We start from the raw sequence: 16,292 nt of genomic DNA, 5'->3' as shown, positions 1-16,292 counted from the left end.
AATGATTATTTATTGGCTCTTAATGCCAAATAATGTCAACATCTGGCTGACGCAGCACACGCATCCCTCATTCCGTGAGGCATCTCCGAGTGCTCGGCGTTGGGTTGGCGTTGCATTGGCGTTGGGCTTGTGCGCTTTAGGAATTAGAAGGTAGCAAATGGTGGGGTTGTTTGGATATTCCCCTGAAGGGACAGATTCTTGAAGGGCTTCGCTGCTGACCTTCTTCTTAATTGCTGCTCTGCGGCGCCGGCAAGACCAGCTCAAAGGGAGCAATGAAGCGTCGGCACCGGCGCTCGGCCCAGGGCCCCGCGAGGGCTGTGCTGCTCCCTCGCTTCTGCCAGGATGGAGCCTCCTTCTGTGAGATTCCCTGTGCCTGGCAGCTCAGAGCTCCACTCATAACACCTGTGCTAAGGTTAGCATTCTAACCTTTGTATACACCAGCAGTTGATGTGGATTTTTCCCAAGGTAAATCCAGCTGATTACAAAGCTACCAGGGAGGAAAAGGGAGGGAAACGGCGTTGCTGCATGTTCTCACTGATGGACACAGGCTTTACCTCCCTGCAGCTTTCCCTGCTTTCAGCCCCAGACAAAGCGTGGAGGGAAGGAGAAAGGAAAATGTGAATGGAGGAAAATTTACTTCTCCTCTGATTCCTGTGTGGCTTCTGAAGGTGAGAGTTGAGTCACTTTGCCTGGAACCAGCTCAGCAATTCCACCTCGTCCCCAGAGAGTGTCTGAAGTCACGCAGGGAGAAATAATGCTGGGGGTTAAAAATAGATGCTGACAATAGGACGGGAGGACTGGAAAAGCTCTGTGTCAGGCAAGGTGGACAGAGCCTGGTGAATGGCATTGGGACTGTGCACTGTTAGTGCTGGGCTTTACTGGGTTAAACTGCACTTAAACCTCATTTGCACTTGGAACCTGGAGCAGATTTCAGTCTTGGGCGTGCGTGTCCATCCGGCAGGCTGGGGAAAGTACTTCTGCTTTTAAGGGTCTTGGAGAAGTGAGGGAAGGATGTGGCACTGCTGGGGCCAGGGCTGGGGAAGGAAACAGCTCAGTAAATCCAAATTGCTGGAGGAGGGCAGGTGGGACAGGGCTGGGGCAGAGCAGAGTCTGGCACTGGCACCTGTGGAAGTGTTCCAGCTCCCATGGCATTTCAAAGACTCATCTGCAGAGTGAAGCATTTATGCTCGATCCACTTCATTGCCGGTTGGGATGCGCAGTCATGACCAAGCCCAGAGCGCTGTGTCGCGGTTTCCCAGTGCCACCGGTGTCCTTGGTGCTGGGAGCAGGGTGTGCAGTGCTGCTCAGCTGGGGATGGTGGCTCCTGCAGCCCTTGCTCCGGGCTTTTGTTGAAACTCACTGAAACCGTCTGTGGCCACCGGAGCCTGAGCAGAGCCCCGGGTGACAGCGGAGGCTGGGGCAGCGAGTCCCCGTCCCCGCGGAGGGGACACGGCCAGCGCCGTCCCCCGGGGCGGCCGCCAAGCAGCAGGCGGGAGGAGATGGGGTCACAGCTCCCGCTGGAGCGGGACCAGCAGCGATTCCGGCTTCTCCCTTAGTTTCCAGCTCTTTTCTTTCTCTCCTGTTCCCTTCCCGCTGGCAGCGCGCTCGGCCCGCTCCTGGTGCTGCGAGGACAATGGGGCTGCGAGGTGGGGCGGGAGGGGGACGGAGATGAAAGGGGAAAAGTAAAATCGAAGCATGTCTGGAAGGGCATTTTGATGTAAATGGGACTTTTTGATAGACTTTGAGAGACACCGGCAGAAAGGGCACCGGCCCCCTTCGGCGCGCTGAGCTCCGGGCTCAGCTCTTTCATTTCCTCAGGAAAAGGGCATTTTTTCACCTCCTGTTGAGTGCAGCCACGGTCCCTCCTGGTGCTCTCTGTCCCCATCACTGCCCGTGTCCTGGTGCGGAGCGATGTGTGCGTGCCTTAACTGAACTCCAGCGACCGGAGCTCTTGTTCAGATGGTGAAAGCTGTGGCTGAAGCTCAGGAAAGGGAGATGGCTGCTTGCAGCCCATGGGCCGCCGGGAGGGCCCGGCTCCATCCCACCTTCCTCCCCCCGGGCAGCTCCCCGAAACCTTCCCCCTCCCCGGGGAGGGCGCGTGTTTGATCCTCTCCCGTGCTTTTGATCCCAGCCTTTGTCCTTGGCACCGTCTCGCAGCTCTCGCGTGTCGGTGGAGATGTGGCCTCACTGTGAGTCATCCTCCTTCCTTTCTGCTGCTGTTTTATTTTTCCCTTTTCCTTCTCCTAAGAGAGCACTTAGTAAAAGGAAGCAGCGCATTCATCCAGGAAACGGGAGCACAACAAACGCCTGCCGTTTATCCTTTCAAAGGCGTCTCCCTTGAGCTGTTGCTGCTGCTGAGACAGGCTGGGGAGAGAGGCAGCTGCTGGTGGGAGGCCCGGGGATGCTCCCAGTGCATCATCCCCGGGGCCCCTGGTCCTGCCTGGCTATGGGGAACCCTCGGGGGGTCACCTTCCCCTGTGCTGGCAGTGGGGAGCTCTCGGGGTGTCACCTTCCCATGTGCTGGCAGCTCCTGACCCCGCCAAGGTGGGAGGAGGAGAAATGAGGACAGAGCTGCTCCCTGGAGAGAAGTCTGACAGGTTGGGGGGCTGGGAGGGGGGGCCAGGAAGGTCGGTCGGAGCTGGCATCCGTGTTCCATGCTGGCACTGGGGAGCCCAGGAGGAGCTCTGTCACTTCTCATCTCGGCCTCGTCGCCTGAGCCCGGGGCTGGGCTCGTGTCCTCCCCGCACCTCCCTGCTGCTGCCTTCACTTGTCTCGCACACCGAGCTGTCAGCAGCCCAAAATTTACTGCTGGCATAAACCCATCAAAAAGCCAAACTGTTGGTCGGTAAAAATGGCAAAGCAATTGCAGGGGAACTTGTTTCTTCCTCTGACAACTTCTGAGTCAGTCCTTTAATCTCTAATCTAGGTTTATGGTCATTTTATTGAAATGCTGGGCTCTGTGGAAAACTGACATGTATGACCATCATAAACCAGGAGTTATGGGAGCCCAGAATTGCCTTGATGGTCTAAGTGTCTGCAGGAAGCATTTTTAAAATCCGTAATTGGGATTTATTGGCCATTGTGGCTCAAACTGTCAGGAGAAAATAAAATAATCAGCCTGGGATTTTTTTTCCTCTTCGGCTTTTGAGTCTTTCCACATATTCTTAAATCTTTCAGTGCTTTGCTTCCGTGCTTAATTCCCTTGTAATGGGGGGATGTGGGTGAGAGGAGGGAGCCCAGCCCTGTGGGTACCATGGCTCCCATCCTGGCTATGCAGGCTACCCGTGTCCTCCTGCCTCTGTGTCCTGTCCCATGGGATGGCTGGGATCTCTTCAGTGTCCCATGGGATGTGGTGGTCATGGACACATGGGGGATGTGGATGTGGGGATGTGGAGCAACAGGTGAGCCTGGAGGAGGCCTCTTGGCTGGTTCCTCATCTGGGGTGGCCGGTTCAATGGATGAGGAGATTTGTTGGTTGGTGAGGTGTTGCTGGAGATGGAAGTGTGTGGTGGGCTGGCACAGGGAGAAGAGACGCTCCTGTGCCCTGCCAGAGCCTGTGTCAATCAGAGCACCCATTGCCATGGAGTTAAACATGCCAGAGCTTGAGGCCAGGGGCACATTTTGTGCAGCAGCCCATCTAAGGCAGTGCCATGGAGGGGGACTGGGCCATGCTGGAATGAGCCAAGCCCCACTTGGTGTTTGGCAAACCTCGGGAAGGACCTTGGTGTTCCATCTCGTGTTCTTTCCTTTTTGGATATGTGAACTGCCTACATCTTTTGGGGTTTTTCTTCCCAGTCTGTGAGTGACTCCTGTGCTTTGCATTGTGCCTGTCTGTGTCCAATGGGGCATGGACTCATCCAGGCTATGGATGGCTCTCCTCAGTGCTGCCATTCCCTGCCTGCTGGTGCAGGATGCACCCGTCAGAACTCCTGCCCCTTCCCCGTTATCTGCCATTCCCAATTTTCTCTCCATTAACTTGAGACCGCAAGCAACATCTAGCAGTGCCAGGTCCAGAGTTACCCTGGAATAATCTGCTGGGCTTGATAAATATCTCTGCTTCTGTTTTGTTTAACAAATATCTCCTTTAATGGCACAGCTTTTTGTTAAGCTTCCTCGCATTATCATCCCGCTTAATCATGCAGGGTGACTTCTAAAAGTACTTTTTTAAAAAATGCCACTTTTTATCCAGGTTTTAAAATTGAAACTCATTTTTTATCCAGAGGCAGGATATAAATGAGTCTACTAAAATTAGATTAATCCTAATAAGAATGTCAGTTATCATTTCTGAATACATTAATTTTTTTTTTTTAAATTTTACATGCCTCTTTAGCTATAATTGCTGGTGTAATTTCTTACACAGACATGGTGTGTCCTCATGGTTGACAGAAATACTTAATGCAATGTCGACACCGCACTAAGTTCCAAATTAGTGCGTCGCAGACACTGCCAACGGTTTGAACTTTCTCCTTAATAAGTTAAAAAAAGAGAAAGGCAGAGAAAAAAACACCTTACATGCAAAGAAAGACTTAAATGGATTGAGGGAGTTGGAGTGAAGTGGGATAGTTGGAAGCTAGAGCCCCATGAAGGGGTTTTCTGGGAGAGGGAAGCAGGAAGGGGAAGGGGGAGCTGGAGGTCAGGGAGGAGATTTGGGGTCCAGTGAGGGGTTTGTGGGTTGGATCCTGCCAGGGGCAGAATGGAGGAACTGAGGGTCAGGGAGGAGATTGGAGTCTGGTGAGGGATTTGTGTGGGTGAGTCCTGCCAGGGGCTGCAGGGCATGACAGGGAGGACCCACAACAGCACTGGTGCTGCTCATTTGGAGTTTTCCCAAGCCAGGTTAAAGGACTCCCTCTTCTAGGGGGCACCCCAAAACCATCGCTCCAAGGTGGAGGTTGGTCTCTGCTCTCACAGCTCCGTGGGTTTGAGGATTGCTCTGTGTTGGGGACTGGGAACTGGCGTGTCAGACAGACACCAGCCTTGGAATGAACTCTGGTTGCATTGGTGGCATCAGCCCCTCGGGCTCCCAGCGTGGTGGCACGGCTGGGACGTGGCCCCAGCCTGGTGGCACACACTGAGTGGGGCGAGGAGCGCTGCTGGGAACGCTGGAGCTAGCGGGATCTTGGGACAGGGCTCTGGGGGATCACATCTGGCAGCAGAGCAGGGGGGCAGGATGTGGCTGGGGGAGACTTTGGTCTCTCCTGCGGCTCTCGCCAGTTTTCTTCCATGAGTGTGGGTGGCAAGGCGGAGGATTTCGTCTCGGGGGGAGGATTGGGAACACTCCCCGTCCGCAGGCAATTGGAAACTGCTGGCGCTGGAGCGGGACAGGCTGGGTGCTCTGCTCTCCTCCTCCTCCCCAGGCCCAAGGGCTGGGTTATTTTTAGGTTTAAACATGAGCTTTGCTTAGTGCCTTGTGAAAGCTCCCTCTGGGAGTGGGAGCTGTGTGTCCCGGCGGAGTCTGGTGACATCCTTGGAGATGGAAAGGAGCACCAGTCCCGAGATCTCTGGCTGGGTTCTGGTTCCTCTCCTCTCCCATTCCCAGCTGAAAGTTGTACATTGGATTGAAGTTCAGCTGTACATGTAAATCTGGCCTAAAAATAAAAGCAAGTACAAGCCAGATCTCTTTGTACTGGAGGAGGGATTAAAACCTGACACTCCTGTGCTGTGCTGGCCTCTGTGCTGGCCCCTCCCTCAGCTGCTGCTCTTCCCTTCAGACTTCAGCTGGGTAAACTGGGGGCAGTGGAAGGGCTGCTGAGGGTCAGCACAAGAGTGTCCCAAATCCTTCCAGTGGTGAAATCTTGAGGAAGGTCTTTTTGGTGTAAATATGGAGAAAATTTGGGCTGTTGTTCCAGAACAGGACCTCGCAGTAAAGAGGGGTGTGGGCAGCACTGGGAACAGGTTCTGGGGAGAAAGGGGCAGTTTCTGCCCTGCTGGGTGACATCCAGAGCAGGACTGGAGGAGGAGACTGGATCCAGCTTCCCTGCAGAGATAGCTCTCCAGGCTTTGGTGATGGCTCAGTTATGTGCAGGAGGACAAGAGAGGAGAGAACAAATGAACTTTTGAGGTCCTGTGACTCATCTTCAGCTTTTTCTCCCGGACCTAACCCAGCCCCATCCACCCCCGTGGAGCAGGGCCAAAGGTCTGGAGCAGCTGAGTGCAGCCAGCCAGTGGTGGGATTGGTGTGGGAGTGAGGAGCATGGGGTCACCTGGTTCAGCCTGAAGAAGGGAAGGATCCAGGGAAACCTTGGAACCCCTTCCAGTGCTTAAAGGGCCTGTAGGACAGCTGGAGAGGGACTTTGGATGAGACATAGGACAAGGGAGAATGGCTTCCCACTTGCCACAGGGCAGGATTAGATGGAATTTTGGGAAGAAATTCTTCCCTGTGAGGGTGGAGAGGCGCTGGCACAGGTTGCCCAGAGAAGCTGTTGCTGCCCCTGGGTCCCTGAAAGTGTCCCAGGCCAGGCTGGACAGGGCTTGGAGCAGCCTGGGCTAGTGGAAGGTGTCACTGCCCATGGCAGGGTTGGAACTGGGTGGTCATCAGGGTCCTTCTAGCTGGGCAGCTGTGGGCAGATGTGCACATGGCCTGTGTTGGGATGGGGGTTGGGAAGCTCTTAATAACCCGCGGTGCCAGTGGCAGCCAAACAAGTTCCCAGTAATGACGCCGGGGCTGAGGGCTGGTGATTTGCAGCTGCCTGGGAAGATGGCGCTTCCAGACGGGAGCCAGGGCTGGAATGCCAGAACTCGTTTGGCCACTCCGGGAGCCGGGGGATCAAAGGGGCCCGGAGTGAGTCAGGGCGGCGCGGTGGGGGTGACGCTGCTCCCCTGGGACCAGGGGCTGGCAGGGCTGGCGAAACCCGGGAGACCTGTCAGGGCAGGGCAGGGCATCCCACAGCTGGGATGGGGAACCCTCCGCAGGGTTTGCTCCTCCCTGCCCGGTTCCTAACATTGGGATTAATCCTTGAAACCGCAGCATTGCATCCCTGGGCTGAGCCAGAGCCCCAGGGACCTGGGTGGGTGCTCTGGAGCTGCCTCCCAGCCCTCAGTGGGATCACCAGGGATGGAAACCCCAGCCCTGGGACACAGTGAGGGGCTTCTGGGAGCAGGGGAAATCCAGGAGACCTTGTGGTTTCTACTGCTCCCCAGGACATGTTTGGGCTTTATTTTTCTGGTATTTCTCAGAAAAATGGGGAGGCTGGTGGCTCCTCTCCCTTGCTTTGGAGGTAGCCAGTGAAGTGGGAAGCTGAGGGATTTGGGGAGCCCTCTTATACCCCTTGGAATGCAGCAGCAGGAGCACTCAGTTACTGTCCCGTGGGGAGTTTTGAGACTCCTGGCTGCAAACTGTGTTTGTGGGGTGCCAGGGTTATGTGGGGTGTCAGGTCCTGGGGTTCAGGAAGGAAGGGGCTCCTTCTCTCCTAAGGCCCAACTACCAGCTGTAACTTCACCTCTTGGCTCTTAGCTTTCTGTTCTTTTTTTTCCAACTGAGCTTGAAAAGTGAGAGGTGGGAAGAGGGGGGATCTTGGAGAACACTGGGGTTTCTGTCAGGTCTGATGTGCTGAACCCCCCACCCGCCCTTCCCTGTGCCCCCAGCCCTGCTCTGGGGAGGGGGGGGCTGCGATTTGCCTCCGTTCTGTCCCGACTGGGGTTGATCTGCATGAGAATGAGCGGGGCTTGGCGGGGAGGGCTTGTCTTGGGTTCCTTGGGCATATTCCTGCTGCTTTCCCTTCCAAGTGGGCGCCCGGCCGCCGCCGCAGCCCCTGCCAAAGTAATTCTTTGCTTTGGACCGGGAGACGAAATCTCCTCCGTTTTATTTCGGAGGGGTCAGGGAAGGAGTGGGAACCCCGCTGATCCAACCGTGTTCCCTTTTAACCTGCCTCTCCCTCTCTCCCCCTCCCGGCCCCCCGTCCTCCGGATGAGCGGGGCTGTAGCCAGGGCACGAGTGGCCAAACCGAAGCCGGAAAACACACGGAGCCGAGCGGGAACATGAGCTGTTTCCGATGGATCATTTAATATCTGCAGCATCCCGGGGCTGGGACTGTGCTGCTCTTGGTGCCGTCAGGGTTTTGTGATGCCTGACGTGTGCTGGGCTCTGTCCTTCTGCCTCCGTGTTCTCCCCGTGGGTTTTAGGTGGTGTTTTTTGGCATTGGGGTCACGGTGCAGCCTCCAGCTGCCAACCTCTGTTGGGGTAGGGATTGGGGTGCGGGTAGGAGAAGGTGAGTGCCCACTGCCGCCGCCGCCCAGCCTCATTGTCTCACTTCTCTCTCCGTTCCTACGCCAATTAAAGCGCCGTGTTGCCATTCATGGCCCTTATGGTTTTGTTCAGTTGTCTGTCAGCTCTTGTCAAGCCCTGTCCCCTTCCCCTCCCCCGTTTCCAAAAACAAAACCCCTGACAAACCCCCCTTTGAATCCCCTCTTACCTCACTCCCAGCGTGGGGCCCCATTGCCGGGGGATGCCGGCGGCGGCGGCGGGGAGACCGCTCCCCACGCCGCCTTTGTGGGCCGCCGCCGCCCCCCAGCCCTCGGCCTCCCGCTTCTGCCAGCATTAATTAGATAACTCGGCCGCTCTTGATTCCTCCGAGGGGAGAACGGGACGATCCGACTCCAGGGAGAAAATATGGCTTTTCTTCCTTTTTATTTTTTGGCCGAGCCCTTGGTTCCATCGCTGCTGGAGGTGCTTATTGTGCTGGGAAATAACGGGTTTGGGGGGTGGGTGTGTGACGGGGGTGAGCCTGCGGGACTCCCGGTGTTCCTCATTCCCTGTCTGGACCCCAGGCGGGCGTGGGCGGGAGCCCGGGGTCCCCCGAGCCCATGCCAGCGGCTGCGGAGAGTGCTGCAGGTGGCAGCAGCAGCCTGCGCCAGTGCTCTGGCCCTAATTAAATCGACTCCAAAATCCCTCAATTAGCAGCAGGTTTTGTTTCCCTCCCCTTGCTAGGTTTGCACTGAGATATTTCGGGTGCAGCGTCTGAATGCATGGAGTGTGCGCGGACTTGGGAGGATGGAGCGGCACATGGCTGCTCCTGGCAGGCCTGGCTGCTGTGAGGACTGGGAGCCTTCCCTCTCCTCCTCCTTCTCTTCTTCTTCCTCCTTGGGGCATGAGGGTGGTCAGCAGCTGTTCCTAGAAGCGATGGACTGGCATTGGGATATATCCTGGCCAAGCCCGCAATGGGACAAAGGAGAACATTCTCCTTTTGTGGGTGCTGCCTTTGGTGGTGGTGATCTGTCATCCTCCTTGGGGCTGGTGGGGAGTCTGGTACTTGGATACTCTCCCTGGCCATGCTGTAATTATGGGGATAACTCAGGGAGAAAGCTCTTCCTGCAGCCCTGCTGTGGCACAGGAGGGCTGAGTCACTGGGGCCAGGGATGTCACCAGCTGTGGTGGCAGCCACTGGCTCTGGGTGCTGAGGTGTGGCTGGCATCCCACAGCATCCATGCCAGCTTTCCTGAAGCCTGCTGACCTGTTCTCCCAGTATCCTGATGGCTGGAATCCTCCTCTGCTCTTGGCTGGTGGTAGGAGAAGGGGTCTGGACTGCAGGAGGGGAAAGCAGACCTGTCCACAAGCTGCAGGTTTGCAGTTGAAACCAGGATCCTGCTCCTGACTTTCTGCTTGAGAAACCCAGCAGTGGTGGGTATTTTCCTGAAAAAGTGGGCTCTCTGGTGTGTTCCCCAGATGTTGGACAATGGCTTGGTCTTCAGAGCTATGGCAGTGACTGCAACATGTGAGCAAAGCTCAGGGAGCTGCAGTGAGACATTCCCTGCATCCCACATTCCCTGAATCTCACCTTCCATGCTTCCATGGCTGCTCAGGGTAAGCAAGGTGCTCTCTCAGCCTTCAGTGTTTGAGGCTGCTTGGGGAGAGTTATGGTCCAGTGTTGAACATGAGGCTCCTGTTTGCCAAACCTCTGTGTGAAGCACTGGAGTGGCCTCTTGGCCATTGCCAAAGCCATGGAAATCACCAGAGTCACCAGTTTCCCTGTGGAGAGGTGCTGGGAGCCACGCTGTGACTGGGGCTGGTGTTTGAGCATGGACAGACCACACTGCCTTGGGCATCACCCCCCTTTCTGGGCAGAGAGGGGCAGTTTGGGTTTGTTTTCCCCTGCACTTGGTGTTTCCATCCCTTCCTCTCCATCCCAGCCCTGGTTTGACCATGACCCTGAGTCGGTCACAGTGCGGAGCTCTCCGGGGTGTCTGTGCCAGGGGGACACTGGCTTGGGCATCTTGTAACTTCACCTCAAAAAATGTCACCCCTGGCACCCAGATGTGTGGGGTAGCTTGCGAGGAGCCTCCCAGCTGACAGAGAAACAACAAAAGGGTTTTGGGGAGCAGCAGAGTTGTAAAATGGCGTCCCAGAGCTGGGGGGGTCGGTGAGCGTTGCCATGGAGACCCGTTTATGCCTCACTGATGCGTCGTGTAAATCCGTTTGGAAACGAGAAGGGCCTTTTGTCTTTGGGAGGGTTGAATGGGCCTCATTAAACCCGAGATGAGGAAAAAAAGGGCCTTAGAGTGTATCTGGGAGGGGGACTGGACGGGATGGCCCCGGGGGGCTCAGCAGAGGCTGTTCCCTCTCCCAGGGATGGTGAGGAGCTGCGGGGGCTGGAAGGTGAAAAATATCTCCTTGAACAGCAGAGACCAAAGGAGTGGAGGAGATATGAGCTGCTTTCAGATACCTGGGATTGCTGGCTCTGTGTGGCCACCTCGGCTCCAAAAGGATAGAGCAGAAATAGAAGAGGGCTGCTGAAGGGCAAGGAAAATAATTATCCATAGATTAGCAGGGGGAAAAAAGATGGCAGGCTCTTCTAAAGGAGACTAATAATAGAGGAGCACATGAAAGGAGTGGGATCTGAGAGCGTGGGGGTTCGTGTGCTCCTATTTACCCTCTTGTGGTGATGAGCCGTGCGATGGACGAGCGAGAAGGCGACAGATACAGAGGGAGGAACCTTTTCATTCCACTTGTAATTAACTTCCTTCCACGGAGTATCTTTGTTCCCAAGAGCTGAATGGGAGTCAAACAGGAGAAAGGGGCTGTGCCTTTGTGAACTGGCACCACTTTGGGGAAGGGCTGTGGATGTTGGTGGTGTGCTGGGATCAGGTGGGCCTTTGGGATTAGGTGGAATTCCTCTGGTTTGATTGTCCTCTGCTCTGGAGAGGTGAAGTGAAGTGGGTGGGAACTGCTCTGTTTCACTGATGTCAGGAGGAACGCCTCTCCCTATGACAGGGGGTGGCTGATGTTCCCAGCTCAAGCTCTCTGAGCACCATGTGGTTGTCCCTGTCTGGTAATGCTGTTTGACCTGTGACATTCCACGTCACCCAAGTTAGATTCCAGTTTTTACTACTGACCTCTCAATTCTCTTTTTTTGTGAAAATACAGATTTAGACAAAGGCAGAGGTGGCTGAGTGTCACCAAGGGACCTTTGGACGAGCTGTGCAGGGACCCTCCAATGGCAGGAGTGTGATGTGGCTCTGTGGCATTGGGGTCTGGAAAATGGCTCTGGGGACAGGACTGATTCTTCTGGCAGGTGGCAGAGAGTCCCCCGTGCCTGGGCATGGCTGCTGTGTCCCAGGGAGGTTTGGACAAGTGAGGCAGAAGGGGCAGGATTGGATCTGTGTGTGTCTGGGCACCAGCAAATCACAGGGTTCGGGAGTGTTTTTCAGGATCCCACTCCCAGTTTGAACATGGAGCTTTGGCTTCTTTACTGGATCTGGCCCTTTCCCATCCCTTCCTTGAGGAGATTCCCGGTGGGTGGGAGCTGTGATCCGTCTGGAAGGACTCACATGCTCTGTTGGTGTAGAGAGCTGGGCCCATGGGGCTTCAGCTGCCCAGACACCAGGAAACCTCCCAGCTCCTGCAGGTCTCGCTCTGCCGGGCACTGTCAGCCTTCCCTGCCAGACGTACACGTCCTCCATGTAAGATCCAGTTATTTTTGGATTTCTTTGAAGCAAACAGCATTTAGCATATGTCATCTTATATGTATGTCAGCATCAGCGTTAGAACATCTTCTGCAAGGAGAAGGTTCTTGGGAAATGTTGTTCTGTTTCTGCCAAGCCTGAAATCAGGTGAGGGGCATTGTATGCTGTGGATGTGGGGAAAGGTGATGCTGCCCCAGAGATTTTGTGGTTGAAGGAATGCCTGGATCCATAGGGAGAGCAGTTGGAAAATATGTCAACCTATTATTTTAAAAAATGGTATTTTTAAGCCATTTTTTAGTCTTCCCTAACAAAGAGGTGAGGGACTGTTGGATTCTAAGGTTCCAGATGCAGGACACTTGTGTCTGTGGGATTGCTGGGAATGTGTTGGCTCATCCATGTCTATCCATGTGTGCCCACATGGAGGAGAGGTGCATGCGTGGGAGGGGGATGTGGAGGAGTGGGGTCTCATTCCCAGTATAACTCCTGATCTTGCTCTGGCTGACTTGCTTGGTTTTCCTCCTTAGCTTGTTCTTCCTCCTGTCCCAGCAAACCCTCTCTGGGATGCCTGCAGCACTGGGCCCTGGCTGAGTCCATGGCTCTTCCAGCAGGTCCCACCTGTAGCCCCCGGTCACTCCATCAGATCCTGTAGTTTGGACCCCCAAGGGAAAGTTAGGGGGGCTCTGCAAGGGATTGGGGGCCCCACCAGCAGCCCCCCAACTCAGGGCACGGGAGAGGCTGCACTTTAATCCCATCTCCCTGCTCGGCATCCCGGCATCCTGCTGCCAACAGAGCTCCCGTTGTTTACCCAACTCAGAGGAATCGGTTTACAAGGCTCACAAATCCCCTTTTCACCTTTCCCATCAGAAAACACCTCCCGAAACAATGAGGAAATTGGACGCTGCCACCTGATCGCTCCCAAGGAACCTGCGGGGCCGGGAGCTGGGGGCCGGCAGGCGCTGGGCATGGGGACGCCTGGCTGCGATGGTCCCCTGGCTCTGCAGGTGGCCAGCCACGGATGCCACCCAAAAATCACCTCAGGGACTCTTAAGGGATGAAGCTGCCAGCCCTCTCCACCTGCTCAGCTGGCAAAAAAATACTTGTTTTAAGCTTTAGTGGCTGTAGTTAATCATTCCCACCCCCTGGACACCAGGAGAAATGACGCTGGGATGTTACCTGTGAACTGGGGATGGTGGCAATCACAGGATCCCAGAATGATTTGGGTTGGAAGGGACCTTAAATCTCATCCAGTTCCACCCACTGCCATGAACAGGGATACCTTCCACTGTGCCAGGTTGCTCCAAGCCCTATCCATCTTGGCCTTGGACACTTCAGGAATGGGGCAGGAATAAAGCTGGAGCCATTATCCTCCTCCTCCTGCATGGTGAGCAAGGTAGAGGAGGGTGATTCTTAATGCTGAGAGTTGTTCCAGCCTTAAGGTTGAGCTAACTTTTAGTTTTTTTGTTTTTTTAACCCGTCCCACCTTAAAACAGGGAAATCAAGCTGTGTTTTCCAGAGGAGCAGCAGATTCCCCCTTCTCTCCCTGAAATTACAGTGGGTTCTCTGAGGGCACGATGAATTTCCCTGTTAATTTAAGAGTTGCTCTGTTCACTCCTCCGGGTTAAGATAAATCTGAAGACATGTCCTTGTGAAGACAAGTCAAGAGTGTAATTCCTTTTTGTCTTCAACCATCCCTTGGAACTAAAATACCTCGTCTCCAGTACGGGCTGAAATCCTATGTTCAGGCAGCATGTGACAATTTTTGGACCTTTTTTTCCTCTCCTTTTCTTGTGATAAATGTTGCTTTTCACTGTGTATTTTAAAGGAGAATTTCCCAGAGAACCAGCCTCTGGCATAGTGGGAGCTATTGTTGGTCTTCCCTAGGACGATCATCACAAGCTGTTCTTGTGACAAAGCAGAATTTTTGGGGGAAATAAAGGTCTCTGTGTGTGGTGAAAAGCTGGAAGAGCTGCGTGAGGGCTTCGAGATACATGCCTCAGGTTTTTCTCCTCTCCTGTGCTGCCCAGGCTGTCATCTGGAAACGGCCCTGCTGTTAGAGAAGAGGGGAAATGGAGGAGAAAAAAATCAGGAAAATTGGAGGACACAGGGAAAACGATCTGTGTGCAGGTGGGGAGCAGCAGTTGGAGGGAGCAGCGCAAAAGCTCCATGCACAGAGAAGTGACTCTGTCTTGCTCCATGTTTGTGTGGATCTGGAAGATGTTGAGCTAATTCCCAGAAAGCAGCTGTGTGCTTCTGGAGCTGAGATTGAGTGTTTGTGGAAAGGATTTGCCTCCTTGTTTTATCCTTACATAAACCTAAGGTAGGCCTTGGTCCTGAAGTTCCTGAGATGAAGAGGTGCCAGCAGGATGTGGTACTGGGAGGTTCTCAGCTCCCTCAGCTGCTTCGTGGCCCCTCCCCTGCTTACAAATCCATTTGGCCTGATCCCAACAGGCTGGTGGCCCAGGGACCGGTTGGTTTGCAGGTGTTGGCCAAGGTTTTGGCCACAGAGGTGTGATAGGTCCTCCTGGTATGGAGATGAGGGTGGATAGGAGCCTTCTCCTCCTGCTCCGGCGGTGCAAGACATCTGCTTGACTTGTTTGTGGCTTCCTGTTTGGCATCTTCTGGGCAGGAGGGAGCTGGCAGGAGCTGGAGGAGGGAGCTTGAGTCACTCCAGAATTCTGTGCCAGGAAGCCTCTGACTCAGCCCAACCGTGGAGAAAGGAGTGTGGGATCCAGCTGCCTCTCGGGGTGGGAACCCGTGCAAGTGTTCACTTGCGCTGCGTGTCTGCGGCCGGGCGGGGAGGGAGGGACAGGGGCTGCTCCCGCCTCCTGCTCCCGCTCTGGCCTTGCATCAGGCTCTGGCCGTGGGTGGGGAAGCCTTTATCGCTCCCAAGCCTTTGGAAGTGCCTGCTGGCCACTGGCCAGGTGACCTACTTGGTGGTGTGGAGCAAAGCATGGCTCACCTGACGGCAGTGCATGGATGGAGACGGGCTCTGCATCCCACCTACATCCCTAAAGACCCTCCATGGGCCAAGTTTCCCACTGTCTCCTGGTCACCATCTGCCTGAATCATGGCTTGTAAAAAATTCCCTGCAACCTCACATGGCCAAGGTGCTGCTGTGCCACTGGTACTGGGGTTGGGATGATCCTAGCTGCCCCGTTGCGCTGCTTTGGGTACTACTGGAGCTGATGTGGAGCTGCAGCCAGGCAGGGAGGATGGACCCGTAACCCCTCTAAATCCAGCTCTGTGATGGGGCTGTGCCTGCCATCCCTGTGCCGTGCTCTGGCTGCCTGGGATGCTCCTCTGACCTGGCAAGCTGCAGGCGAGGTGCAGATGATGTCTGCATGTCTGCCCTGCTACTACAGCTGGCACTGAGCTCCAGAGCCTGTGCCAAGGGCACTTGGCGGTGCGTGGGCTTCGGCTCCGCCTGCCTGCTCCAGCCCAGCCTGTGGATCTGCTAGGCTCCTGCAGCCAAAGGCCTGCTGCTGGTTCCAGCTCTGTGGCTTCTTGCTAAGACTTGCATGGAGCCACAGAGCAGGTTGGTCTTGTGTGTTTGATCTTCCTTCCATGGAGCCTGCAGCTCCAGTCGGAGCAGCTGGCTGGGGGAGGAGGTGTCCCAGCCCCATCCAGTCTCCAGGGTGGGCTGGCACAGGGATGGGCTGTGTCCGACAGCAGAAGGGGAAGCGTGGCCGTGCAGCCTTGGCAAAGTGCTCTCTTTGCGTTTGCCGTGCCCAGATTACGTGAGGGAGTTGCAGCAGAGATAACTCTGCAGGAAAATCCATTCTCACCTTATCTCCCATCAGGAACGTATTTACTTGCCTACATCAAAGTAGATGATATGCTGCTTCCCTCCTTGCTGCCCTAATCCTCTCCTTCACGCTGAAAAAAACCTAATCAGTGCCTTGCCCCACCATAACGAGATCCGAATGTTAATTATCAGCATCTTGCCTTCCTACCCTTCCCAATGCCCTGCCTTCCAGCCCCGAATAGCTTTCCTCCCTCCTTGCTCCTCTCCATCCGGTCCTCCCACGCTCCTGGGCACGCTGTTGAGCCTGGCTCAGTAGAAGTTGTCCTGCAGGATGCTTCCTTCCCTTCCATTTAAGGACAGGAATTCCTCAGGGAGCTGAGGCGTGGACGGGATCCCTCCCTTCACCCCATTGTCAGGACTTCTCCCTATGCCTAATTATTGCCTGTCCCTGCAGGAAGCTCCTTGCCTGGCCGTCGGGCAGAGCCGCGGCGTCTCCCAGCCCTTTGTGGGAAGACTCATTCCCAGTTGGATGCCAGGCGTGGGGCCGGGAAAGGTGCCCACCCTTATCATGGCTGGTGAGCGGGACTGACCCAAGCCAGCCCTGATTTTGTCAGCAGGAGCCTGTGCTGGCTCCATGAACAGGCTGAGTTGG

The 16,292-nt window shown here is 55.3% G+C and overlaps 1 protein-coding gene across 1 annotated transcript in view; it reads left to right on the top strand.

Annotated features, from left to right (window-relative positions):
* Positions 1–16,292, top strand: part of EFNB1 (ephrin B1) — a 47,309-nt gene that overhangs the window by 11,876 nt on the left and 19,141 nt on the right. The window lies entirely within an intron of this gene.

The sequence above is a fragment of the Melospiza melodia genome, chromosome 16, assembly GCF_035770615.1.
Source record: "Melospiza melodia melodia isolate bMelMel2 chromosome 16, bMelMel2.pri, whole genome shotgun sequence".
Lineage (NCBI taxonomy): Eukaryota > Metazoa > Chordata > Aves > Passeriformes > Passerellidae > Melospiza > Melospiza melodia.
Note: the sequence above shows the minus strand (reverse complement) of the source record. Positions and strands in the feature narration are given on the sequence as shown.